At 47.4% G+C, this 26,601-nt stretch overlaps 1 protein-coding gene across 1 annotated transcript in view; it reads left to right on the top strand.

Annotated features, from left to right (window-relative positions):
• LOC119162046 (zinc finger protein castor homolog 1-like) overlaps positions 1-26,601 on the top strand; it is a 462,142-nt gene that overhangs the window by 82,778 nt on the left and 352,763 nt on the right. The window contains exon 2 of the mRNA XM_075889173.1: positions 5,056-5,164. The gene's annotated coding sequence lies outside the window, so the exon portion shown is untranslated. The remainder of the gene's footprint in view (positions 1-5,055; positions 5,165-26,601) is intronic.

Genomic DNA, 26,601 nt, shown 5'->3' with positions numbered 1-26,601 from the left:
AAATGCAAGAAAAAATGTGAGAGCAGCACATTCATGGAGTAAAAGCCGCACGCTGACTTTGCTTTATTTACTTTTTCGGTTCTATATGGATTGGTATTTCGCAAAACTCATTCACCCCTTTGGGTCCCCAAAACGCACTTCTCTTTTCTTATGTGTATTTTAATCGTACCTGCGCTAGGCGTTATTTTTTATGCTACGAAAGCGCCTTCCCGTTCATTGTGCAACGCCGCCCGAACACAAGGCAATCCGTGTCTGTGCGTGTGTGTGTATGGTGCGGTCTTAAATGGGTACGAAAAAAAGGGTGGGGTCACTATAAAAAAATTCGAGGCGAAATAAAAGCTCGGAGGAAATGAGCAGGAGTGGGAGGGTTACACTTCGTGGGGACAGGAATGGGGACCATCTATGCGTTGCATGAGAATGAGACCCCCAGCGCCACCATCGCTGCTTGTGGCTTGATATTTGAGAATTTCTATTTCGCGTGCTTTTAATTGCGTACGCTAAAGAGCGCAGCGTCTTTCTACATTTGGTTTACTTAGAGGGCGCATGTATTGTTGGGGTTCCAGCTAAGCACTGTTCTCGCGTGATGTATGTGTGTGTATGTGCAGGCCTGCGTGTGTTCTATCTGTGTGTTTATATAGTTCAGTAGCTTTGCGCCCATAGTTCACGATGCCACTTCTTGCTGGTATAGGAAGAAATATTTATTGTTGTCGGAGAGCTGTTATTTGAGGCGTCGCCTGGGAAAAAGCCTCCCGACTCAGTTCGACTTGCAGATGGGAGAATTCTGAAAGCGTTGGGAAGCCTGATTAGCGAACCCTGGATTTCTTGATGATGCATAGATAGATAGATAGGGAGATCGGAAAGAAACGAGGTTATAAGCAGAAAGTTCGTTAAGAAATGTTCGAGCAAAATAAAGAAGTTATGAAGGGCAAAAATGTCAGTCTCAAAAGTAAAACTCGCCTTTTCTACATTATGGTCTTTTTATTTATGTATGAGTGTGAGTCTTCGTAAATTTGAGCTCAAGGCACAACTAAGAACACCTTTTTACCACTTCATCTGTGAATAATTGCATCCCGTCGTGACAGTACGAAGGTAGTCGAGCTCAACATCCTTGCGTTATCAAAACAGAGAAAAAGCTTCTTTTTAAAAGAACTTACATGTAGTCCCTTGGGCGTTCGTCTAAAACAACTGTAAAGGGAGAAAAATATTCTGTCTCTTTTACTCTATTGGTTCTCAGGAAACACCTGAACTAAAGCTGAATTGAAATCTTTCCGCAACTAACGTGGTTTCGCACTGCCTCCAAGATCGGATGTACTCGGAAACTTTCTGCACATTAAGAGCCGCGCATTAGCTCCCTGATCGTCATACTTTAGCGACTGTGTCACGCGATGACGTCGCAATGATGTCACAAACTTTATAGAGGCATGTGACGTCATTATGAGGTCACAGATTGACGTCATCTCATGGTGGTGATTTCACACATCATTTACGTTTATGACAGCGACGGTCCCTTTTCGCGCTTGATGAGGCATCTGTGGGTTTCGCCTCAAAAACGTCGTTGCGAACTTTCCCTAAACATTGCATATACCTGTTAACATTGAATTGATCGTTTCGTTTTGGGTCGATCAATGTTTTGTCAGCCTTTCTCCTTCTTATTATTTGTCAGTTACGTCATTAGCGTGTTTCTCTTTCCCTCCTTCCAACCGAGCTGCCGCCTCTCCATAGTTTACTTCCCCCCCGGACACATCCTTTCCGTCTCACGCTTTCTTTCAGCGTACAGCCGCTTTTTTCCCTCCCTCGCCTACAAACGCCCACCCACAATACTACCGCGCAAGCTGCGCGACGAGAAGTGGCGGTTACGTAAAACAGGACGCAGGAGGCGGCTTGCCGTCGCGGTTGGAAATCCTGGGGTCAAAGCACTTTTTTTTCTTTGCGGCGGGCGCGGCCCGTCGGGCTCTCCTTTTGTGCGCCTTTCCCTTCTTTTGGGAGCACGCGCGCGAGCAGATGTGCTCTTTACCCTTTTCGCGACCTTTGCCCGCCCCTGCCTGTGTGTATGCCTGGGCCCTGCTTGTGCGTGCGTTTGCCGCCTGCCATCGAAGCGAGAAGAAATAAAAGAAAAAAAAGTCACAGCAACAAACTGGAATGTTGCGTGGAATGGCGAAAGCAAACAAGGCTATACACTTCATGTGTATCCCGCAGCTCTCTGAGGAAACTGGTGACTGGCTGGATTTCCCGCAACGTTGTATCTAGCCTGACGATAGTTATAGCGCGAGAACAAAACGACGACACATAGACAAGAAGGACACGAAAGACACGAGCTCGTGTCTTTCGTGTCCTTGTTGTCTATGTGTCGTTTTGTTCTCGCGCTATAACTATCGTCATGCCATACCAACTAGCCCAAGCTGCCACACTTCTACGATGTATCTAGACTACAGACGGAATCGGAGGACTCGCTTGTCACTCAGAGTGGTTTTCCTTCTAGCGCGATCCATTTTGCGCTAAGCGATGAGGCACAATGCTAGATTTAAGTCCACTTCAAAGAACTCCGGGTGGCCGAAATTTCGGTAGCTCCTATGTGCCGCATCTCGCTTAATCGTATCACACTTTTGTGCGAGTGAAACATCACCAATTAATGTTATTAGTGCATGTCGATGAAGCTTGAGTTGCCAAGTCTCGCTCAGGAGCAAGGTAAAATATCTCGCGGTAAAATATCTCGTGGTAAATATCTCGCGGTATTTTACCGTGGTTCGCGGTAAAATATCTGTCGAATGTTAAATTTCCTTGCTACTAGGTTTTTTGTGATGAATCAGCACCAGAAGAGCGTTACTCTTTGTTTCAATATAACACCGAAGAAAAGAAATAATAACAGAAAAAATCATTTGCAAACATGATTTGGGAATCGAACATTTATAGACGATGCGTTGCGTGGAAAAAGAGATTATATAAGTGAATTTATGGCGCGCGCCAGGTATCGCCTCATCTCCGCGAAATGCAACATATATCATCAATAGTGAGTGTTTTATTTATGCCTTTTCATGTCACAATTGCGACATAGCTTACTGGCATCTTTACTGATTTCTATAAAGAGCATCCCTGCGCCTCGCCATGTCGCAGTGAGTGTGTAGGCCTATATGGACACGCTGTACAATCGTAGTCATATACTTGCACAATGATGATTATAATAATATCTAGGGGTTTACGTGCCGGAACCACGATGTATTTACGAGGTACGCGATAGTGGCGGGCCCTGAAATTTTCTACCAGCACGCGTTCTCCGAAATTTGATTATCTGTTGTCAGCCCTTTACGAGTACACGGGCCTCCAGCATTTCGCCTCCATCGAAGTGCGAACGCTGTGTTCCGACCGCGGCGTTCACACACACACACACACACACACACACACACACACACACACACACACACACACACACACACACACACACACACACACACACACACACACACACACACACACACACACACACACACGCACGCACACACATGCACGCCCACACACACAAACAAAACACACACACAAACATATATACACATAAACACACACAAACACACACACATGAACATACACATGCACGCCCACACACAAACACACGTACACATAAACACACACATGCACGCCCAAACACACACACAAACACACACACAAACACACACATAAACACACATGCACATAAACACACACATGCACGCCCACACACACAAACACACATGCACGCCCACACACATACAAGCAAAACACACACACAAACATATATACACACAAACACACACACACATGAACAGACACATGCACGCCCACACACACAAACAAAACACACACATAAACACATAAACACACACATGCACGCCCACACACACAAACACAAACACACATACATGCCCACACACACAAACAAAACACACACAAAAACACACACACATACACACATGCACGCTCACACACACAAACAAAACACACATACAAACACACATACACACATACACATAAACACACACGTGCACGCCCACACAGACACACACACACATGCACGCCCACCCACACACACACACAAAACACACACACAAACACAGTAGTAAACAACTTTACACACACACACGTGCTGAACTTCGTGGGAGAATGCGACTGGCAGCGCTGTAACATATTGTTTAGTAAGTGGATGAAAGAGAGAAGTGGAAGTTCAGGGGATCATTTTTCTTTGTTAGAAATGATGATAACGAGAACTAAGGTGGCTAACTGTCTCAAGGTTAATTTAGTTCATCAATGAATACTCGGTGGCTCTCACTATACGCTATACAGTCCAAAAAGTGTCACTTAGTGTACCTTTTCATTTCGGGCTACTTCTCAAGTTGAGGAGCATTTTCTTGCGGCTAACTTTTGAAAACGTATGCCGAAGTATTAATGTCTTCTGTCGTGAAAGCTTACACCACGAGGAGTATTCTCTTCCGGCTAACTTTTGAAAACGTATGCCGAAGTATTAATGTCTTCTGTCGTGAAAGCTTACACCACGTAATGTTTTCGTCTAGCTTCTCGTCCTTCTCTCGTTCACCGGCTATATTCAACTAAGACTGGCAGAAACTCCACTGTAACTCTGTGCATTTCAAACTGCTCTTCTTGTCTACGACGTACGAACGTTCTGGACGAGGAAGCTCCGAAGTCAGAAATGGGCCTGGTGTAACATCCCAACACATTATGTCTTGGCTGCATGTTGCGCATTTAACTTACGTCTTATAAAATACGCATTAATGCGAAATACAGGTGATTGCGTCATTCCTATATGCACTTTGATGGTTCGGTTTCCTTCTGTAATCTTTATCTGTTCCAATTCTATATTTATTACGGACTTGCTTTTTAGGGAGTCGGCCTGAAATATGCCTATATCACGATATGTCCTAATACGACAGCTATTCCAGTCATCTGAAAAAAACGTACGATTTCACCACAAGAAGAGTACTATGTGATGTACAACTAAAGGTTACAGCCTAGTTTATTGTGTTGTGTTTGAGCTTCTGAATAACCTCTTTCTCTCGCTCTCTCATTCAGGTTGCAGTGACTCTCGGCGGAGACTAGGTGATCTTTCGGCAATACGTGCTCTCTTAGAAAATGCGTGATAACTCGGAACCACCGTGTGACGCCTCGAAGACCTGTTTGGGTGAGTAACATCTTCAATTCAGCTCTTGGCTTCTGTATGACGAGTAACGTACAATACGCGGACGATATGGCACCGTCGTATCCTATATACTTGAGTCTTTTACTGAGTTCGGTACTGATGTGCCACCATGAGCCGGTGTTTCGGGAAAACTTCCCGGCGGACATAAAAAAGTTATAGTAAATCCTTCACTCTCCCCCACCCGCCACCCCTCGAAAAAAGACAAAAGAAATTGAGATAGACAAAAAAAATCACGAACCCACAGATCCCAAGTTGTTTGTGTCCTCACTTCATAGCTTATCCAGCTGTTAACAGTAAATGCACGATGGCATTGATAGGCTCGCATGGCACCGGCTTTTATTTTATTTTATTTTTTTGGGGGGTGGGGGGGTCTCGGACAAAAATAAGTTACTGGAAAATTCAAAGCTCCGTGTGACACACAAAACAACACAAGAAAGCATAGTGCTACAGTAGATAAAGGCGTGTACTAAACGAAATGGATAAATAAATAAATAAAGAAAGAAAGAAAGAGAAAGAAAGACAGAAAAAAAGAAAGAAAGAAAGAAAGAAAGAAAGAAAGAAAGAAAGAAAGAAAGAAAGAAAGAAAGAAAGAAAGAAAGAAAGAAAGAAAGAAAGTGTAGCATAAATCGCTTTTCAGAATTCGGCTCCACAACTGCAGTGATTTCGGCGTACAGTTTTTCGATCACGAGCACTGCGCCAGTGCCGGCAACTGCAACGCCAATCTTGTACGCGCGGAAGCGAAACCGTCGCGAAAAGTTATCCGTTCCGACGTGCCAGTTGAGGTCACGTCCGTTATTGTTATGTCCAGCGAAGCTACATCGGCAGATCTCCGGAGCTATATACACGGCCAACATTTTGATACCCGTACACTCCTATACGCGCGCGCGCGCATCTGCGGGAAAGCAAAAATATATCCTGCTCCACGTCCGAGAATCTTGCGGTACGCCCTGTGCGTCTCGCCTGGTTCGTTGGCTTCGACGCATGACAAACACGAGAAACCCCCTTCCGCGTCTTCTTCTCTTCTTCAAGGGCGAATGTCCGTGCGCGCGTCCCCCCACCAGAGCTCGAAGTTCAATGACTATGCATGGGTGCGTGATCGCGAGAGTTTTCACCGGAGAAAGAATGAAAGCGAAATGCCGCACCCTGCGTCATTTCCCTGCGCACCATTCGCTCTCTTGGAGGGTCAGACCCGTTCACTTTCGTTTCTTCGCCGAGTCAAGTTAGCTCACCTTTTTTGTGGCCGCCGCTTGGTCGGCCACCGTTTTCGGCGTCATTGTCGTCAAACACGCGGGCACCTGTGGCGGCGCCACCGAGCGCATTGTGCATGCGCGCAAGATTCGCACGCAACAACAACATTCGCCCGTGTCGAGTGCGTACTCGTGTAAAGGTGAACTCGCTCCCTTCATCACCCACTCCCTTCCCAGCGCCTCGACAAAGAATGTAGGTTCTTTCGAAAACGACTGCAAATACGTAAGTGCTCGAGTAATGGATGGATGGATGGACTTTATTTGGTCCTTCGGAACGTGCTTTAGCACGTTGCGGGCCGCTCCCACGTCGGAACAGAAAGACGACGCTCGTGTAATAACGAAAAAAAAAATGGGTTGGGAGAGGGAGGGTACTGCCGTCACTTACTTTTCCGCGAAACTTCAACGCTCATGTATTATAACGTTCGTGATGCTGCACGGAGGCGGAAAGGGAGCGCCGCCGAAGCGCCGTCGCGTTTTCGCAACTCGAAGCGATTTTCGACTCCTCTTTTTTTTTTTTTTGTGTGGCAGCACGTCGCGCGAGTGGCGGCGGCAGTGTTCCGCGCTCTTGGTTTCGCTTCGACCGCACGAGAGACTGACATCTAAGAAACGTGAAAGGAAAAAAAAAAAAAAAAACAAACGAACTATAGAAACACATCGGAACGGACATCACCTGTTGGCCCCTTCGTTCACCGTAGCACGGCCTTTCGTTTTGGGTGGCCGAAGACACGTAGCCGACGACAATTTGGCCCTAATGTCCGGTGGTTATACCCGAGAATGTACAGGAAAAACCGCCGGAACGGGAGAGAGCGCGCATAGTTGTGGCATCGGCGACGCATTTTCGTGCCATTTCGCGTTCACCGCAGTGTGTGTATTATGCCCGCGCGTATACTTGTGCGTGTGTGTTTCAGCGCTTGCGCCCTCCCGTGGTGCTCTGTATCCACTTTTCGTTGCCTCACCGCCTCATTTACCGGAGGTTTTTTTTTTTTATTTTCCTTTTCACGCTCGAATGCAGGCTTGTCACGCGACAATCGAAAAAGCTCGACCTCTCACGCGTAACACGCTAGCTTGCGCACGAATGCTTGCGTCATTTGGTCACAGCAGCGCGGCTTCTTTCTGTATAATTCCCCGTGCTTCTTTACTTCTTCTTCTTCTTCTTCTTCTTCTCGCTTTCTTCCTGCCGGGGTTACGCCCCATCTCCAAGCCCTTTCCGTCGTGATCGTTCTTAGCCGAGCTTCGTGTCATGTTCGCGTCTTGCTTAAATAACGCGCATTTCCTCGGAGTTTCGCGGGGCGCTCACCGAATGTGTTCGGCGCACGGAAGCGTTGTTGCGTCGACGAGGTCCGCGCAAATGATGTATGGTTCAAGGAACGTATACGTCGCTCGTTGATTTGGTTTATAGCGTTGTCCGTGCCGTTGCGTACCTATGCGATCAGGATTCCCACGCATGTTTGTATAAACAACTCGAACGGTGTAGCCGGAAGCAAGCGCTCACAGCTTCCCATTCGACCTGCTAACGTTTCAGTTAAGCTTTTAGGCTATAGCTTATACACGCTACGGTTGGAAACTGTAAGCAAGTGCTAAACTATTCTGCGTGCTAAAACGGAGGAATTGGGTCCTGTTCCCCCAATCGGACACACGCCGCTAAAGAATATTCGTCAAGACAACGAATTTAAATGATGACGCTTTTCGGTGCCGAATATCGCATCTTTTTACGTGCAACCCGTCCGGTGGTTTAGGGGTCGGGGTGTCCAACTGCTACCCCGTAGGTCGCGGGTTCTAATTCCGGCCGCGACGGCCGCGTTTCGACGGAGGCAAAATCCCATACGCCTTTGAGATGGTTCTGGTGCACATGAAAGATCACTAGTGCGGAACGACATTATTATTGTATTAGAGAATTACATAACATCTTTCACGCGCAGATGTTGACGTCGAATGGATAAGCTAGTGCACCTCGAGGTTGCCAGATGCTGGAACAGCAGCTATTGTGTGAAATCCATCATATTTCACAGTTTAAAGCTATAGGGATAGCTCTCGCAATGGTTTGGAACGGTCGCGTACGATAAACGTTAGTGAATACATGCCGGAACATCGTCGTACACAAGTAGCCGGAACGCGCGCCCACCAAAAATAAAATTTACCATAGTTTCGGTTGCCTCGCTAATGCACCATAGTTTCGGTTTCCTCGCCCCTTCCGTTCTGCGGCTGAGCGCGCGCTATCTCCTTTGATTTCTCGGCATGCGCGTTCGGCGCGCTTAGATATACGCTCACGAAGTTGCGTCTGCGAATAATGCGCGGAAGAAGCCAGGACAGGAAGGCGGTTTGATATAGAGGATGCACGAATTAAAAGGATCGCCTCTGGCCGGCCAGCGGAGCCCGCTCGCCATGCAAAGCGCGTGCAGTTTATTATCATCGCCCCCCCCCCCCCCCCCGCCTCTTCGGAGGTATACAGTGGTGGTTGCCGTGATACCCCCCCTTCTTTTTCCTAATGCAACGACGCCTGCATGTTTTGCTCTCTGCACCCTGGACGCTCCCTTCTCGAAGCGCGCGCTCTTTTGTTCCGTCCTGACGAGCACTTTATTCATCTCTGCTTCTCTCGCACGGGATTTTTTTTTTCTCGTCTTACCTCGAGACGACCTTATTCCTCCCTTATTCCTTTCTTTTTTTCTTTTAGCCATGAACGGAATAATAATTGCGCCTCGCCGTGTACAAGTGTATACGGAGAAGAAGAAGAAGCCCGACGCGATCGCTGACGGTTATTTTATGGAAATGAAGTGAACTAGCTCTCCGCGCACCACTATCCGCAGTTCTCGCGTTATTGTTTTTTTATGTTTTCTTTTTCGACGACTCGCACGCAACAAGAGCAAGAAGACGAACCCGCCGAGACAGCAAGCACAGTGAAGCGCCGATTAGGTATATGAAATTCCTGGGTTTCTTTATCATATTTATCCTCCTCAGCGCAAGAACTTCTTTCTCTCTCTCTCTAATTTTCTTTTCTGCTTTCATGTGCCTCTGTGAACGGGTTCGTGAAACAACTAGAGCTGAAGTATATATAGAGGCCCAAGTTAGGGCGTTATACCGATTCGTTCTCTTTTTTGCTTGTTTGCTTGTTTGTTTTCAACGTTCGGCATCGTCCCATTTGAGTTCTCCGTCTCTTCTGCCCGCCGCCAGATGGCCACTAAAGCGCGTGGTACACGGTACGGGTCATCAGGTGCGGCCGGTGGAAGAAAGGCGCCTTCGCGTTGCCGATTATTGAGGTAATGGTGTTGCCCAGTTCGAGCTCGCCGCTGCCTCAGCGCGTGGCCCTTGGATGCCGATTAGCAAATGCAGATGGGGTGAGAGACGAAACAAAAGAAGAAGCGAGGGGGAGCTGCCCCCACTAAACGGGCTTTCGTTCAGCGCGTGCTCTCATCAGGTGCGGCTTTCGCAATAGACGCCTTTTCCGTATTTTTTCTCCTCTCGGTCGCGGCGTTTAATTTCAACCTTGAGAGTCGGAAAGACGCCTCGTTTTCTCCTGTTTGTTTTGTTTTGTTTACGTATCGGCTACCCGTTCACCTGGACAAGCGGTGTTGTTACCGCTACGAATCGCACAGCAGTCCGGTCATATCGTATTCCGTTTCACTGCGATAATGTGCGCGACATGTGTATACAGCACGACGAAATGAAGAAAGGCAATGCGATTGGAAGCGAAACCACAGCAGGTGAAATTAAAGAATGCTGTTTGCGCGAGGGGTTTTTTCGTCATATTCGTCTACTTGAAATGCGGTCCTGGACGAAGGTGATGCTAAAATCTCTCAGGACAAAAGACTTTTATTAGCGCTTATAGACGAATAGCGATATTGTGGCTGCGAGGAATGTGTCTGTGTGCTCGCTTTATTCTCCATCTTTCTCTCTACCGTTATCATTCAGACTCCCCTGCAGATTCCCCAAATGCCTCTTCAATTTTCTCTATAGCATGCGAGTTTTTCTAGACTGGTTAGCATCTGTGCCTTTCCTCTCTCTCCTGTTCCTTCTTCCTTTCTGGTTTAACTACTAGCACTACATATCATTGTCCAGCTGAAGGAAACTTGTTCTCCACACCTAACTCGCATTCTTACAGCAACTATGGGGTCAACACACCTTTCTATCTAGCCAGTAGGTGGTTACTACATATCATTGTCCAGCTGAAGGAAACTTGTTCTCCACACCTAACTCGCATTCTTACAGCAACTATGGGGTCAACACACCTTTCTATCTAGCCAGTAGGTGGTTAAAGGAAAGAAAGAAAACGCCTTTAATTCTATCCCTTGTACAGATTATAGTGTACTTTGCCGACCATTCGAATCTAAGCCAATTCCACGGATCGAAGTTAACTTAGAACGCTTGCCAAATGAAATTATCTTCATGTGCTCTACGCAGCAGGCAACTAAAAGAGCGTCGCTGGACAGCGATGTAGGAGCGCGCATTTTTCAGGACTGTAGTGGAACACCGGGCGCGCGCTGTGCAGCGTTCCACGTCTTTTTCTCACTTTTCGGTTGGTGACCCGCAGGTCGCAGGATCGAATAGCGGCTGCATTTTCGATGGAGGCGAAAATGATGTGGGCCCGTGTGCTCAGATTTGGGCGCACGTTAAAGAAACCCATGTGGCCGAAATTTCCGGAGCGCTCCACTACGGCGTCTCTCATAATCATATAATGGTTTTGGGACGTTAAACCCCGCATATCGATCAAATGTTACGAAGGCGAGACGCCAACACGGTCCCGAAGGCGCCACTGCTCCGAACTCCACCGCCAAGGTCACCAGCCGTTTGGTAGCGTAGGTTTCTCAGCTCGCGACTGCTTCTGCGCAAAGCTGATGGACGAGCGGACGAGACGACGGTGAGTTAAGGCAAGGTTTATGTACAGCATAGAAATAGAGGCGTTACATATCCGGCGCTGGGACCGACAGCTGTTACGAAGCGCACCGCCGACGAGGTTACGATGGACGCCACGAAACTCGCCGCTTACAAGGACACCGGCCGCGCCGACAGCGAAAGGGCTCGAAGCAACGAGAGGCTTTTCTGACATAGGTCTACTGCTGACGACGCGCCGCAAGACCTTTTTTATAGGCACCGGGTGGATCGTTTGAGTCACCCAACGTCCAACCAGAAGCGCCGCCGGCCGTGATGTCAGAATCCCCCAATGGGGACCCACCGCCGCGCGTGGTTGCACCCAAGGACGGAGGATGTTGCCACGCATTGCGCAAGACTCGCCAGACTGGAAGGCGCCGATTGCTTCATCGGGCTCGTGGGCTGAGGGAGCTCGCTTTGCGATGCGTGACAGACCGGCGCCGCCGCTTGATGGCGTCGTTGAGTTGATCGCGTCAGGCGGGCTCGAGCACTGGCCTTGACACAGATCGCCTTTGCAGAGGCATTGACGTTCAGTGTGGACTCCCAGGCGTAACACAAATGTCAAATTTTCCTCAGTGGCGGTTTTGGGCCGTTAAACGCCACATATAAATCAAATATCAAATTGTTCTCACTTTGCATACCCAGATCGCGCGTGCTGCGCCTGCTTATTTCCATTCTAGTCTTTGCAGTTGCACGGAGCCATCCCGTCCACTCGCCAACGCGTCAGCGTATACAGGTGCGCCACGATGGGAATGATTCTGTACGCGTGATTTACGCGGGATCTCGTTCATCGCTTTCAGGAAGGGTTGTCGAGTTAGCCCGTGAAGGTGGGACGAAAGAGGGAGAGAGAACAAAGGTTAAGGTGGTGAAAATAATGAGGATAAGTTTAATAAGACGCGTTGCTCCGCTCCCGGGCCGCGCACGGTGCATGACAAGAAGCTGCCGCGGTTGTTGCTTTGCATCGAAACGAAATCGCGTAGGCACGAATCCGATACACTCGGCTGCGTTTCCTCGTGCACCCCTTTATGGCTTTTTATTTATTTATTTATACAAATACCCTAAGGGCCCAAAGAGGGCATTACATAGGGGGGGATGCAAGTGGGTTTACAAAAACGAGGTGTGTACATATAATGGTAAAAAATGCACACAAAAACCATGAAATAAAAATAGAGCACAATGCGAAGCGGTAACGAGAAAGTTTGGGACAAAAATACACAAGGCAAATACAACAGTAGTGACAAGTTCACAAGATATGCGAATATATTGGGCTAAGGAGGGTTTCCATCGAAAAACACTGTTAGGGCAGCTTGAAATAGAGTTGATTCTGTAAGCGACACTAGAGATGAGGGCAAGGAATTCCATTCTGTAATTGATAACACTAGCGGCGAATTTTGATACAAGTTCGTTCGAGCAAATATTGGTTTTATTTTATGAACATGGTCTCGCCGAGTAGATACATTGGGAGCAGGCAGAAGGTTAGCTCGAGCAAATGTGGAGTTTCCATGATGAAGATTATGAAAAAACACCAGACGTGCAAATTTTCTGCGTGAGCCAAGACTGACAAGATTTAGCCTTTTCTTCAAGGCAGATACACTTACGTAGTGAGAATATGAAGACATGATAAATCGGGCTGCTTTATTTTGAACTGATTCGAGTAGATTGGACAAGTAAGCGTGATGAGGGTGCCAAATTATAGAGGCATATTCCAAAGAAGGCCTTATGAGTGAGATATACGCACGAAGCCTCGTATCAGTGTTTGCGACATGTAGGCGTCGTTTAAGGTATCCTAGTTTTTTGCATGCTTTGGAGGTGACGTGTTCAATGTGCGCATTCCAGTTTAAGTTTGACGTAAAAAGTACACCAAGGTATTTAATCGAGGATACTGAGCCAATGTTAGCACCACGTATTTTATATTGATTAGCGTTCTGGCGAATAGTTGAAGCGAATTGCACGTGTTTAGTCTTTGAAATATTGATTTCCATTTGCCATATGTTGCACCATTCTGTTAGCCTATTTAGGTCTAATTGTAGAGAAATGACGTCACTGTTGCTGGTTATGGGTTTGTAAATGACGCAATCGTCTGCGAAAAGGCGTATTTGAGATGCGAGATTAACGGCTATGTCATTTATGTATATCAAAAATAATAATGGGCCAAGGACGGAGCCTTGGGGGACTCCCGAGATGACGTCAGCACGGGTAGAAAAGCAATCTTGCAAACTGATTACCTGAAATCTATTACTAAGGAATTCTTCAATCCATCGCGTACAGTTGTAATCAAGTTGTAAATTTCTGATTTTAAGTTTGAGGCGATTGTGAGGCACGCGATCAAATGCTTTAGAAAAGTCAATGAAGATGGCGTCTATGTAAAGTTGATTGTGTATTGAAGTGTGAATATCTGTGACGAGTTCGAACAGTTGAGTTTGACATGAGCGATGTTGACGGAATCCATGTTGGTTGTCAAGAAGCAAGTTGTTTTGGTTGAGGTAAGTTATAATGTGGGTATACAAAACATGCTCAAGCAGTTTGCAGGAGATGCATGTTAGAGAAATTGGTCTGTAGTTGGTGGGATCTGTGGAGTCACCTGATTTAAAAACTGGAATCACTAAGGCAGATTTCCAATCTTCTGGTACGCATCCTGTATCCAGCGATTGTTGAAATATTAAAGATAGCAATAAAGACGAGTAATGGGACGTAAATTTTAGAAGTTTGGCGCTTATACCATCCGGACCGGGGCTGGTTTTATTAGGGAGCCTGTCAATGGCACGAGATATGCCATTTTGTGATATTACGATGGGCAAGAAAGGGTACTGGATGAGCGGTTGATGAGATATATGAGCATCATGAAGTGCGTGTTCCCTAGTAAAAACGTCGGAAAAACATTTACGAAACTTGTTTGCGCTATCTATAATGCTCAAAGTCACGCCATTTTCAGTAAGTAAGGGAGCTGCATGATTATGTTTGGGGTTTACAACTTGCCAAAACTTTTTTGGGTCAGTTTTCAGCATATTTGGAAGGATAGAGTTGAAGAATTCGTTTTTGGCGTTAGAAATAGCTGTTTCTGTAAGACGTGATATGTTCTTGTAGTTTTCCCAGTCTGCTTGAGTCTTTGTCCGAGAAAACTTTCTGAAAGCTCTTTTTTTCTTGTTTATGCATTTTTTTACATCGTGGTTAAACCAGGGGTCGTTCGGCCTTGAGGTGATGGTTATCTTAGGTATACAGTTAGCTTCAACTTCCTTCAGTCTGTCTCGAAACAAACACCAATTGTCATTTGCAGATCTATTTTGGAATTCATTTGAAAAGTCTGCGGCAAATGGTGCTAAAATGGCCATCATTTTTTCAGTATTAGCGCGAGCGTAACTGAGAATACACTTCTTCATTTTCTTTTGTACGGTGGATTTCAGTGCAAACGAGCAGTGTACGACATTATGGTCACTTATTGGATCAAGCACTCGGACTTCACTTAATTCAGGATGATTTGTCAAGATTAAGTCTAAGATATGATTGCCTCGTGTTGGTTTTTGTACAACTTGAGATAAATGATGAAAATGCAGAGTATGCAAGAAATTAACACATTCAGATCTATTGCTGTTTTCTTTCAGAGAAGAGTTTGACCAGTCGATATAAGGGTAGTTAAAGTCTCCCCCTACTATCAAAATGCATTTCGGATATTGAGAAAAAATATGTTCAATGGCGGTATTAAATAAGTGTACAAAGTCTGACCGATTGTCAGGCGGGCGATAGCATGCAACAATCACACACTGCGCATGACCAATACGCGCGGTAATCGCAACTAGTTCTAGGGGAGTATCGACAATCAAAAGTGATGGATTATAATCTCCTCTGATAGCAATGATAACTCCGCCTCCTCGAGAATTTTCCCTGTCTTTGCGAAATATCTTAAAAGACGGGTGCAGAGCTAGTTCACTGTCCGCGACGTCGCTGGATAGCCAGGTTTCAGTACCAATTATAACATCAGCAGAGCAAGTATGCATCAGTGCCTTTAAACTGTCTAGTTTGTGATACAGGCTGCGGAAGTTGGCCAAAAGTAACGAGACAGTATTTGAAGATACAGCTTTGGATTTTTCTGCAAGTTTTTGTCAAGTACGCGATGACTGGTTGCGTGTAGGAACTTCTATGATGTTATCTTTGACAGGGTCATATCGGTAGATGGAGCCTTTCAAGTGCAGAGAGTTATAACGTATAGAAAATGGTTCTGTTCCTTCACGATTACTCCTGGCATATTCACGCAATTTTCTGCGAGCCAACTGAACTTTGGGAGAAAAATCTTCTTCTATCCATACCTTCGGGAAATCGAGGTTTTTCAGTTTGGGGGCGTTCCGTAAAACTTCTGTTTTGGTTTTGAAATTGAGGAACTTAATGATGATAGGCCTATGAAAGCCAGGACGGCGCTGACCAATACGATGAGCGCGTTCGATGTCGCCAACGTTAATCTTCAAGTGGGTAGAACAGAAATCTTTCACGATGGCTTCGGATTCGGCATATCCCTCCTGACCATTTTCAGGTATGCCTTTAATTATTAGGTTGTTACGCCTCATTCTGTTACTGATATCGTCTACGACATCAATGAGCTCATCATTAGTTTTTCTTATGTTAGCCTTAACTTCATGAACGGATGTCCTGACTGCGTCAAAGTGATCCTGTATTTCTTGTACACTACTAATTTTGCTTTCAATAGCGGTGATCCGGGTGTTTAGATTAGCAACTTGTTCTTTCACATCGTTTATGTCTGTCGCGACTTCTTCACGAAACTCCCTAAGGAAGACTAGGACGTCGTCAATCTTGGGACCTGGATTGGTTTCAACGTCTCCCGCTTGGAGCAGTAGCAAGGCGAAGCATACTGATAGTAATCCTAGCGAAGGTCTAGGGCAAAGAGCGAGGATGAAGTGCGAACTGTCACTGAAGGGAACGACACTGCTGTACCGGGGCTTGTGGCGCACAGAGAACAGACCAATGCGTGCCCGGTGAGTGCACAGATCAACACCCATTTGAACAACAATCAAAGTACAGGAAGGGGGATAAGCAGCCACAAACAATTGCACTTAGCTAAGTCACAATAACAAGCACAAAATTCCTACCTATGATAGAAAAGTGCACAACTTAGCACATGCTGCGTGTGGCCGCAAATCCCGATGAATTCCCGTTGAGGCGATGCTTTTATAGGCGTAGGTGGCACTGTTTCTGATGGCGCAGGCGCAGACTCCGTGAGGTTATCTCCGCAGTCAGCAGGTTCTTTACGTCATGCAGATGCGCGGAAGAAGTTGATGACGGACGGCCAGGCAGCGTACAGCGGCAAGCACGAGTCAACCTATGATAGAAAAGTGCACAACTTAGCACATGCTGCGTGTGGCCGCAAATCCCGATGAATTCCCGTTGAGGCGATGCTTTTATAGGCGTAGGTGGCACTGTTTCTGATGGCGCAGGCGCAGACTCCGTGAGGTTATCTCCGCAGTCAGCAGGTTCTTTACGTCATGCAGATGCGCGGAAGAAGTTGATGACGGACGGCCAGGCAGCGTACAGCGGCAAGCACGAGTCAACCTATGATAGAAAAGTGCACAACTTAGCACATGCTGCGTGTGGCCGCAAATCCCCTTTCTTTTTTCTTTTTTTTCTGTTGGGCTTATTCTTACAGTTCTCCTTGATTGTATGGAAATATCTGGTACACAGCGTGTGCATGGTGGGTGTGCCTGGTAACGGCGCGAGAAGCGCCTTATCGGTATCCAAACTTCGTGTCCGAGAGTGGACCGCAACGGAGCCCCTTGCTGGTGCGGGGAAAAGAGATTTCGGCGCGTGGTTTTCGTGTTGTTCGCCTCCCCTTCGCAATGTACGCTTGTGCCGGCCACCTTCGGCGCTGCGGTTTCGTAGCTGGCGCTCTGGCGAGCGCCTCCGATCTGGCACGGGCGTGAAGAATGCCTTTCTCGGTCTTCGCCGGGAGTTCCTCTTGTTTATAGTATACGGGCGGCCCTTTATTTCGGATCCGCTCTCTCTCTCTCTCTCTCTCTTTCTCTCTCTCTCCGAAAAAACCGAAGTCGACGACGACGCGCTGGCGGGCGCTGCGCGGTGTTTGCGGCCGCGTGTCCTGCAATCCTTCGTGCGCCAGGTTCTCCTTCTTTCCCGAACGCTCGCTCGGCGCGAAAGCGTCCGTGCGTGCACATTTTCCGCGCGAGCTCGAGATCGGGACCGCGAGGGCTACGGAACGCGTGATGAGCGTGAAGATGCGAAAAGCAGCCCCGGTCGAACGTGAGAAACACGCCGAGCACGAATCTGTGCGCGCAACAAGCGCCGCTCGCGCGCTAGGCCCGAACGCGCGTGCGCGTTCGGTTCCCGTTTTTTTTTTCTTTTGTTTTATTACAAGATATTTTTTCTCCACAAAGGTGAACATAGATCCGCTTGTTCGATGGCCGTGCGACGACATATAGAGCCCACGTTATGTGAGAAATAATGTAACGAGACGTTGGGCTCGACCTGTGGTTCGGCGAACGCTTTCCGTCGATTTTTTTTTTTTTTGCTTTCAGACAGTGATCGTAAAGGGTGTTTAGCCACGCTGCTGTTAAGTGAGGAATGATAGCTGTTGGAGTGAGCACTGAACCACTCTGACCGTGTTAGACGAATAACGACGATTTGGTAATTGAATTTGGTTACGCGGATTCTTGAAGGACAGGCGAAAGAATTACGTCACTTTTCGATGTGTACTTGCTCTTCAACCAAGTCTGTAGCGTAGGTTTGGTGTCACTGGATGTAAGACATAGCGTATTAAAAAACACCTTTTTAATGACGCTCTTCACACCTTCACAGTAATGATAGTCTGTGTGCACTGTGCCTGTAAGACACGCTATATAATCCAAGGGCAAACATTCAGGAAGCTGCAGTGTGTCTCAGCTAATTATCTTGATGGCACTTTCGCTTACCTACGGACTTGCTCATATGCAGTCCTAGGGCGCTGCCCTTCGCGTGTTTCAGTCCGTTATGGACGGCCTTGCGAAGAAAAGACACCCTTGGGGCTTCGCAGTTGGCGTTGTTGCAATCCGGGCACTTTTTTCCATTTTTTATGGCACAGTCGTGCAAGTGCTTACAGGTGTCATTGCGCACCTTGTTTATTGCTCTGTTCCTTCTCTCATCTATATTTATTCTTTATATCAAGTGTTATTTCGCAGTGATCGACTCTCCTCCAACAAATCAAAAGATAATTGCTCACACCAGCCGTAGAGTGGCGGACTTGTATGTATGTTGCCGAAACAAGACTCGTGCTCACGCGAATCTTCGCATTTCGTGCTCGAGTCCGACGGCGGCGCTAATACGCGCCAGGGGTCGCCCGCGCGCGTATAAGCTCTTAATCGCGTGCGGCGGCGGCCATTTCGATGCGAACCACGACGAAGACGCTCCGAATCCGGCAGGGGGAAGACGCCTGCAGAAGGAAGGGTGCAGACCACGGAGCTTCTGTCGATAGCGATCGCCAACATTGCGCCAGAGAGCGTTTGGTATTTTTTTTTTTCCGCGAGTATCTCTCGGGCGAGGAATACATACGCGCGCGCCAGTATAGAAAAGAAGGCATGGAGCGGGAGAGAGAAAAAAAAGAGCATCGTGACGGATTACACGGGTGGCCTTAGGCTATCTACACCATGCATCGCACACGGGTCATCCCTTTTCGTGCGCTTGTTCGCAAAGACGCTGCTCGCTGGATCTGAGTGAGAAACGATCGCCCGTTCATCGCGAGGCTTCCCTGGCGTGTCCGTATACCCGCGCGGCCACGAGTGGCTCGTTGGTGCGCGTTACTTACATGCGCCGAGTGCGAATTCCATACAGCAACATCTCTGTGGCCAGATCTTCTTGGACTTGTAGTTCTTTTTTTTTTTTTTTGTGGTCTCCGATTACCGCGGTTAGTGGTGCTTCTGCGGGACGGCGCTTTGCAGGTGCTGAGCTTCCGTGCGGCGTGACTGACTGATCGGTTCGTTAGGCACGTATATACAGCGTGCCGCCAGTGGTGTATGTGTTTAGTAGAACGCTTTCGGGCAATGCCTGTCCAATGTTGCCAGCCACGGATGAGGCGCGAGGTGACCCGTGACGGGGGTCGTTTCGTGGGGCGATAACACGTTGGCTGTACGCGGCATGCCGACTAAGGTTTCGTCTTGTTAAGAGCAAACGTGTGGTTAGTTACCGTAGCGATCCAGTGGTGTACTCGTGCAATTAACTACGAATGGTCTGCATCTAATGAAATTCTTTGGTCACGCTACTTGCTTGCATATATAGTACGAAAAGGGAGTACACAATTCAAAGTTCCCATTCCTCTACATTTGGGTATGGAGCAGGTTGATCGGTCCTGTTGTTGCCTATGCAATTTTACAAAGTAACTGTGTCGTCCTGTTATCGAAACGAATGCCATGCACCAGTCTTTCGCCTGCATCACTTTATCTGTCGTACTGAACCTTACATGACAGCATTACCGTCCTCCAGCGTTGTCGTTACTTCAATTTAAATTTGCCATGCCCGCTAAGCTTCAAGCGCTGCATGAATGTATGAGATCAGTTGACTAGAGTCTAGAGTACACCGTAATGTAAGCCCAACACGTAAAGTTTAAGCGTATATGTAACTTGTGCCCCGCATATTGACTTGCAGAAACGGCAATTTCCGAACTCTGGCACATTGCCATCACAGAAAGATCATTAAGGAAAGCTCATATCGTGCGACATGTTAGCTTCGTTCGCATATCACTCTCAACGCCTGCAGGATGATGGCACACACCCAAGAAATATCTTTTTCTCCTCGTTCGACACTACAAATAAAACGGATGTGATCTGATGGCTGAAAAGGTCAGATTTTTTTTTTTTTTGGTGGTGGGTATCATATGAATGAACTGTACAGACAACAAGTATGGATAACGCCACATTCGACTCATGTAGTTATGTTTGATAATAATGTGTTTAGTTAAATACTCATCGCATGGCAAGGCCTCAGATTTGGCATTTTCGGTGTAGCGAAATAACATACGAAATTCTATTGGTCAGCCGCCTGCGACATCATAAGCGCTCGTTAGATAACATGTCTTGCTAATGGGCAGCATTCTGTATTACTATGTCTAGGTTCTGGAGAGCAGTGGCTGACTTATCGCGGTGCACCGTCCGTGTAATGTTAAAATGTGGCTTTAACTCAGACGTGTGCGCATTTAGCTTTTCGTATATTGTTTGTATATTTTGATTAAACATGACAGCATAAACTCATCGCCACTGTCTGGTTTCGCTGTCTGTTATTTCGTATAGTTTCTGATTCCCAGATACCATTTTATTATTTGTCGCTAATTAAAAAAAAAAGACGTCTAGAAGCCGGGATCCAGTGATTTACTTTTCGTATGAAGCTACGCCATAGCTTAAAGGTATAGTTCCACCCGGTCACGGTAATTGAAAAGCTCGGGCATGAAGGTTTCTTTCACTTAAAAAGCAGTGACGAGGGGGGTTAGGGGGGGGGGGGACTTTTTTCTTGGCTCCTCAACGAGTCACGATCTTCCAACCCCTAAGCGAGGAAAAAAGAAAAAAAAACGCGAGAACTGCCGGGAAATCAGGTACGGACGCCGACCGAACGTCTATACATCCCGATGAAAAACGAAGCCCAAAAGAAAAAAAAAGGTGGAGGAAGAGAGGGTGAGACGAGGTGAGGAAGATTATGGGGGAGGGAGGGGGCGAGGTCATGAGGACCTCACGCGCAGCTGTCGGCATTTTTTGCACTTTTTTGGAGGTCGTCAGGAAGTCACGCCGAAACGTTATCGGGAATAAAAAAGGCGCAGGTTTATCCCAAACCGAGAACAAGGCAACGGCGTTCTGTTTCTCCGTCGATTACGCGTGTCGAGCCGAGAAGACTGACGCGGGTGCGATAACCGCTCGCTCGTGGTCGTTGAGGGCGCTGCGTCGCTGTCGCGCGGGTTGCAAACGTGCGTTCCAAAGACGTTATTTGCCTCTTCTTCGTCTTGCGTCGACTTCTACTGAGAAGTGTTTCTTACTTGAGATGGCGCTCTTGTTCCTCCCTTTCTTTCTTTTCTGTTGAATGTCCCGGCAAATTCTGATGCGTCAAACACTCTCCTCCTTCAGCGCAACTGAGAACGACGTTCGTGCTTTGGCGGAGGTTGAAATTTCGCTTCTTTCCAGAGCCGTTGCCACGTCGCTCACTTCGCGGTGAAGAGGACAACGTTTGGAGTGTTTCTCGAAGCAAACGCCGCCACGGCTTCAGCGGCGCCGCCACCAGCAAGCGTCTTCCGAAAAGACGCAACGAGACAAGTTGAAGGAGAAAGAGAAGAGTAACTGAGGCAAGCTGTAGCGTGCGAAGAAAAAAAAAATATTTCGAGTTGCTCTTCTGCCGCCACCATCTTGGTTCCCACACTCAGCGGGTGCAAAACAAGCAATGGCGAGCGAGCGAGCGCGCACGCAAAGCGCCGCAACGAGAAACTGCTTCAATCCTGGAAATGTTTGCGCTTTTGTGCGTTCGTACGCGCCAAGTGTCTGTGCGGAGAGGCAGGCAGACGGACAGCTTCGCGTGTTTGAGAGAGTGCCACGTCGGCTGCGTTATTCACCCGCTGCTTGGCGTCTGTTGAACGCCTCCGCCGCCGCCACGGTTGCCGTCTTTTTCTTGCGCTCTGACTTCGTCTTGACTTTGGAGCAGTACAGATATGTGTGCGTGAATACACGTAAGGTGAAGGGAGTGGGAAAGAGAGAGAGATAGTTGTTGCGCAGCTACCCGACCGATCGTTGTTCATTCCTGAGGAGGCTGCAGCCGCCCTTGTCACCTTTCCTTATTTCACTTCTTTTTTTTCTTCCGAGGCTGTTTGATCTTGCTTCCTTCTCCGGTGATGCCTCTCCGTTGTTGGAAACGTTTCTTCTCTCTTTACACAAGTTCTCTTCTCTACCCCCTCCAGCCCCCTTCTTTTCTCGTTTCCCTCACTGCGCGTCACGCGGTTAGGACGAGCTGCTTCTAGCACCTCCAGTTCACAGCACCGAGCCGCTCGCCCACCTGCCTGTGCCTTCCATACAAGGGTGCGGCTCTAGCCACGCAGCCCTCTTCACCAGTTACCCCCCCCCCCCCCCATTTCCTCGACATTAGAGGCAACGTTTTCGGAGCATCTTCACACTCTTGTTTTATTCGTAATCTTTCTTTTCATTACAAGCCTTTTATTTATTTTGCCTTCGCGCTAGCCTTCTTTTCGCAGATGTTTGCCAATCCACTGTGCCAACTTCGAGTGTTTCGTTTGGTTTTGTTCCTGCATTCTTTTTTTTCTCACAAGACGTGTTTGCGTTCCTTTCGTCGACTCCGGCCGGACGACGTCAATTCGGCGCCCTAAACGAATTCTGTGTTTGCATTCCGCTACTTCGGGATGGCGGACTTCGTTGGCGAAGCTTTCGTGGAAACTCCAAGGGCGTGGGCAACGTATCGGTGCATAAACTAGGGAATACTGGTTGTACAGACTTCTAAAAGCACTCGCAGAAATTACGTTTGCTTCTGAAAGCGTTTGCTTCAGCAGCGTTTCGTCTGGACTCCAAGTGTAAGATATGTGTAGCGAGGATAGACAGAAAAAAATGAGGAAGAGAGATAAGGTGGAGGTGGCAATCGAAGGAAATGCACAAAGGACACGGATTTGGGGGAATATAATTAAAAAAACGTCTGACTTGCCTGAACATTGATTTTAGTCTTTATAAGGTATATTGTGTAACGATAACTGACCTTCACCTCGACAACCGCCGTTGGTTCGGGTACTGTTGCTATCGCAAAGATCGACTAACGAATGAGACGAGCTGCAGTATAAAAATAATAGTAATTGAAATCGATCATTCCGTAGCATTGGTTCCATTTGTGAAGTTCATGTTTACATAACAGAGATAAAGGCTACTGATTAGTAGAGCATGAACGGCGTTTTTGTGTGTTGTGCTATTGGTGACGTGCTAAAGAGATAAAGCGTGCAAACACGTTACCAGATAAACGTCATCACACCTCGGACACTAATGGTGTGCTTTAAAACAATCTGTTACGGTATGCGTCAGGAATGCCGTAATTCTGAATCGCAATTTACGCGTGACTTCCGAAGTTTTTCTTTGCACACAGCATACACTAAAGAACACACACGCAGAGGTGTCGCGTTTATAACCCGTCAAAAGCTTTCGAACCGGCCTGTTCATGACAACCATCTTGCAGAATCCACCCAGCTTACCGAATTATCGCACTGAAATCATGGTACACAATGAGACCGTCTAGTTTCCCCGTTGGGGCAACGCTTATTATTGATTGCAAATTCATAAATATATACTGTTTCATAAGCCAGGAGAGCAGCCCCACCGCAGTGGTCTAGTAGCTAAGGTACTCGGCTGCTGACCCGCAGGTCGTGGGTTCGTATCCCGGCTGTGGCGGCTGCATTTCCGATGGAGGCGGAAATGTTGTAGGCCCGTGTACTCAGATTTGGGTGCACTTTAAAGAACCCCAGGTGGTCGAAATTTCCGGAGCCCTTCACTATGGCGTCTCTCATAATCATATGGTGGTTACGAGACGTTAAACCCCACGTAATAATCAATCAAGCCAGGAGAGCAACATTACGGAGTTTCAACGCGTACGAGCACAATGATATCGATGAACTTTGTTTGCCATGGCGAAAAAGAAATGGCACGAAGTCAATGCTTATGATGGAACGAAGCTGGATACTTGAGGTCCGAAATGTCAACGCTGGAGTGGCGTATTAGTACGAAGGACGGACGGACGAACAGATGGACGGACAGAGTGGGGTCTATATGCGTGCTGTGGACGCTCTATGTACGGTATAGACAGACGTACGACGGGGACCTACGACGATGGGGACAACGGGCGCCGTGCAAGCCTAAGGAGCTTCGCTCCTAGAAAAGTCGGGTTACTGCCTATGATCTTTTACCTTTGACCTCTGTCACTCCCCCTTCTTTCTTTGTCCACACTTTGTTCGAAATGAGTTTACTTGTCGAGAAAAAAAAATGAATGAACATTGCTGTCTATGAGCGCCACAAAGAGAGCGCACCTCGCCTTCTACAAGCGTCTTCACGTTCCTTTTATTTTATTTTATTTAGTACTCTAGCTTTTATTCTCATTATACTTTGTCTTACAGCTCAGCTTGACGTTTCGTGCACATACCACTGTCAATGTTTCTTCACGCTTCGCGGGTTTTGAAAAGGACTCGGTCCTTCTCCCGCTTTCCGTGTTTTCATTCTTTCTCGTTCCACGCTTCAGCAACCGGTCTTCCCTCTTTGTCGTAGCATTTGTTTTCCCCACTCCATATTCTTCGACCGTGAAAATTTTTGAACTAAACGAGTCACGATATTTTTTTCTCATTCGCCTAGCGAGGTTACTTGTTACATAAGTTTTAGCGAGGCCGGAACTCCCCGCCCTCCTTTGCCAGCTCTGAGGATGAAGCGACGGTGTTCCACCCACCTGTTCGCCGAGTCTAGTCAAGCGTGTGTAACTATTGTTCAAGTTCGTTACTCCTATCTGCTGTTCCGTCTTCCTCCCGTCTGTGCAAGACAACTGGAGTGTGTAGCGAGAAAGAAAGAATGAAAGAGAGATGAATTAGGAGCTGACATGTATTACTATCAGTGCCTTTCGGAGCAGCCTGCTCGCACGCCCACATTAGTGTTATGAAAACAGCCTTCCACCATCGTTTGTTAATTTGCTTGCATTGCCGAACTGACAGCAGCAAGCGTTCTATGGCTTTCGAATATGCGTATGGTCATTGCGAAAGGGCGAAAAAAGTGAGCGCTCGTGTTGTTTGCTAGAAAGCTTGGTCGCTGTACACTCTCCTTTGGGTATACGTGCATAGGATATCACGTTGGGAGACATGTATGATGCAAGTTGACACGAAGGCACGCAAAGTCCAGTAGAGTTGTGCCGACGTCAGTTTAGGGGACAAATATGGGGTTGCCGGTAGATGGCTGTTGCATTTCGTAAGTGCAAAGCAAGCCCAGGCTCAAAAATTTACCTCACTTAACTCCAGTGGGTCCCGCGGAGCGTAATTGGCATGTCCATGCATGTTTTCTCTGTGATTTTCTCTTCCTAAGGCTACCTTGTTATTGCGATAGCCGTTTTACGGGCATTATGGGGCGAGGTATTGCCATCGCCGGGATGATCGGTATAACTTCCAAATCGACAACATCACCTTAAGCGTCGGAAGTTCTGAGTACAAGAGAAAACGTGCGAGAGCAACCGGTGAAGCAGGCTCACTTAGCGGAAACGAAACGCGCCTGACTTCTCTGTCGCACGAAATCCGCGTGGAAGAACGGCGTCCTAGGCGTGTTGGGGCGGGGGGAGGGGGGAGGTGAGAGGGCTGCGTGACTCGGGCAGGTGCTGCGTATTCCGACTTGGCGGGCGACTTGGCGGGCGTCGTGTCTTCACAGGGATCAGCTGATAGCTCATACAATCGCACATGTGTTCGCATCGCAAAGTTTTCGATGCGCTGATGGACCGCACGAAGGTCGCTTTTCTTGTTGCAGCGGCCGCTTTTTTTTAGGTCAGCGTTTTGTCACGTTACGACAGGTGCCATGCTAAAGGAGTGAGCTGCTATAGCCTTCCTTCGCATAACATTCCAATCGGTTTCTATAGCGTTCCGGTATTGAAAATAATAATAATCAATAGCAATATATATTCTAACCTTCACTTTCCCTTCCTTCTTGTCTAAGGCAGGCAGGCGTTTTGCCCCTTTCGCTGCCATCTGCCAGCCTATTATTTCTTTCAGTACCATCTGCCCTGCATATTACTTCTTCGGAAACGTACGTGTGTTTGTGTGCGTACGTTATCATGTAATATTATTGCAAATCAACAATAACAATAATAACAATCTTTTTTCACACAAGAAGCATCTGGCATAAATTCTGTCTCATCTTATTTGCAGTTTCCAATTTCGGTTACCCGGCGTCGAAACTCTCGTATACGTAACATATTCGCGTAACCTAGCTTTCTAGGATTTCATTCCGACGCATTTTATTTACTTGTGCTTTTCTATTTTTCGTTCATGTAAAGTTCGATCCATCAAGCCAGTTTGCAGCACGGCACAGCGGTAACGCCCAGTGTGCGTGGCTGTTCAATCATTTCGGCCTGAACGAGTGGTCCCGGGCGACTTATACGTTTCGTCATCGGCGGCAGCAGTTCGGTTGCGTTGCCGCCCGTGCACGACCGTTTTCCTCCTCCCACGGCAAGCCAGCTGAAGTGCATCGACGGCAAGTCCTACCCATGTGGACGACGTGTTGGGATTCCTGCGGCGACGAATTGCGTCGATTCAATATGGCGTTCTCACGTGATCCGCAAGCG

The sequence above is a fragment of the Rhipicephalus microplus genome, chromosome 3 (assembly GCF_043290135.1).
Source record: "Rhipicephalus microplus isolate Deutch F79 chromosome 3, USDA_Rmic, whole genome shotgun sequence".
NCBI lineage: Eukaryota > Metazoa > Arthropoda > Arachnida > Ixodida > Ixodidae > Rhipicephalus > Rhipicephalus microplus.
The sequence above is the reverse complement of the archived record's forward strand: the minus strand, read 5'-3'. Positions and strand labels throughout refer to the sequence as shown.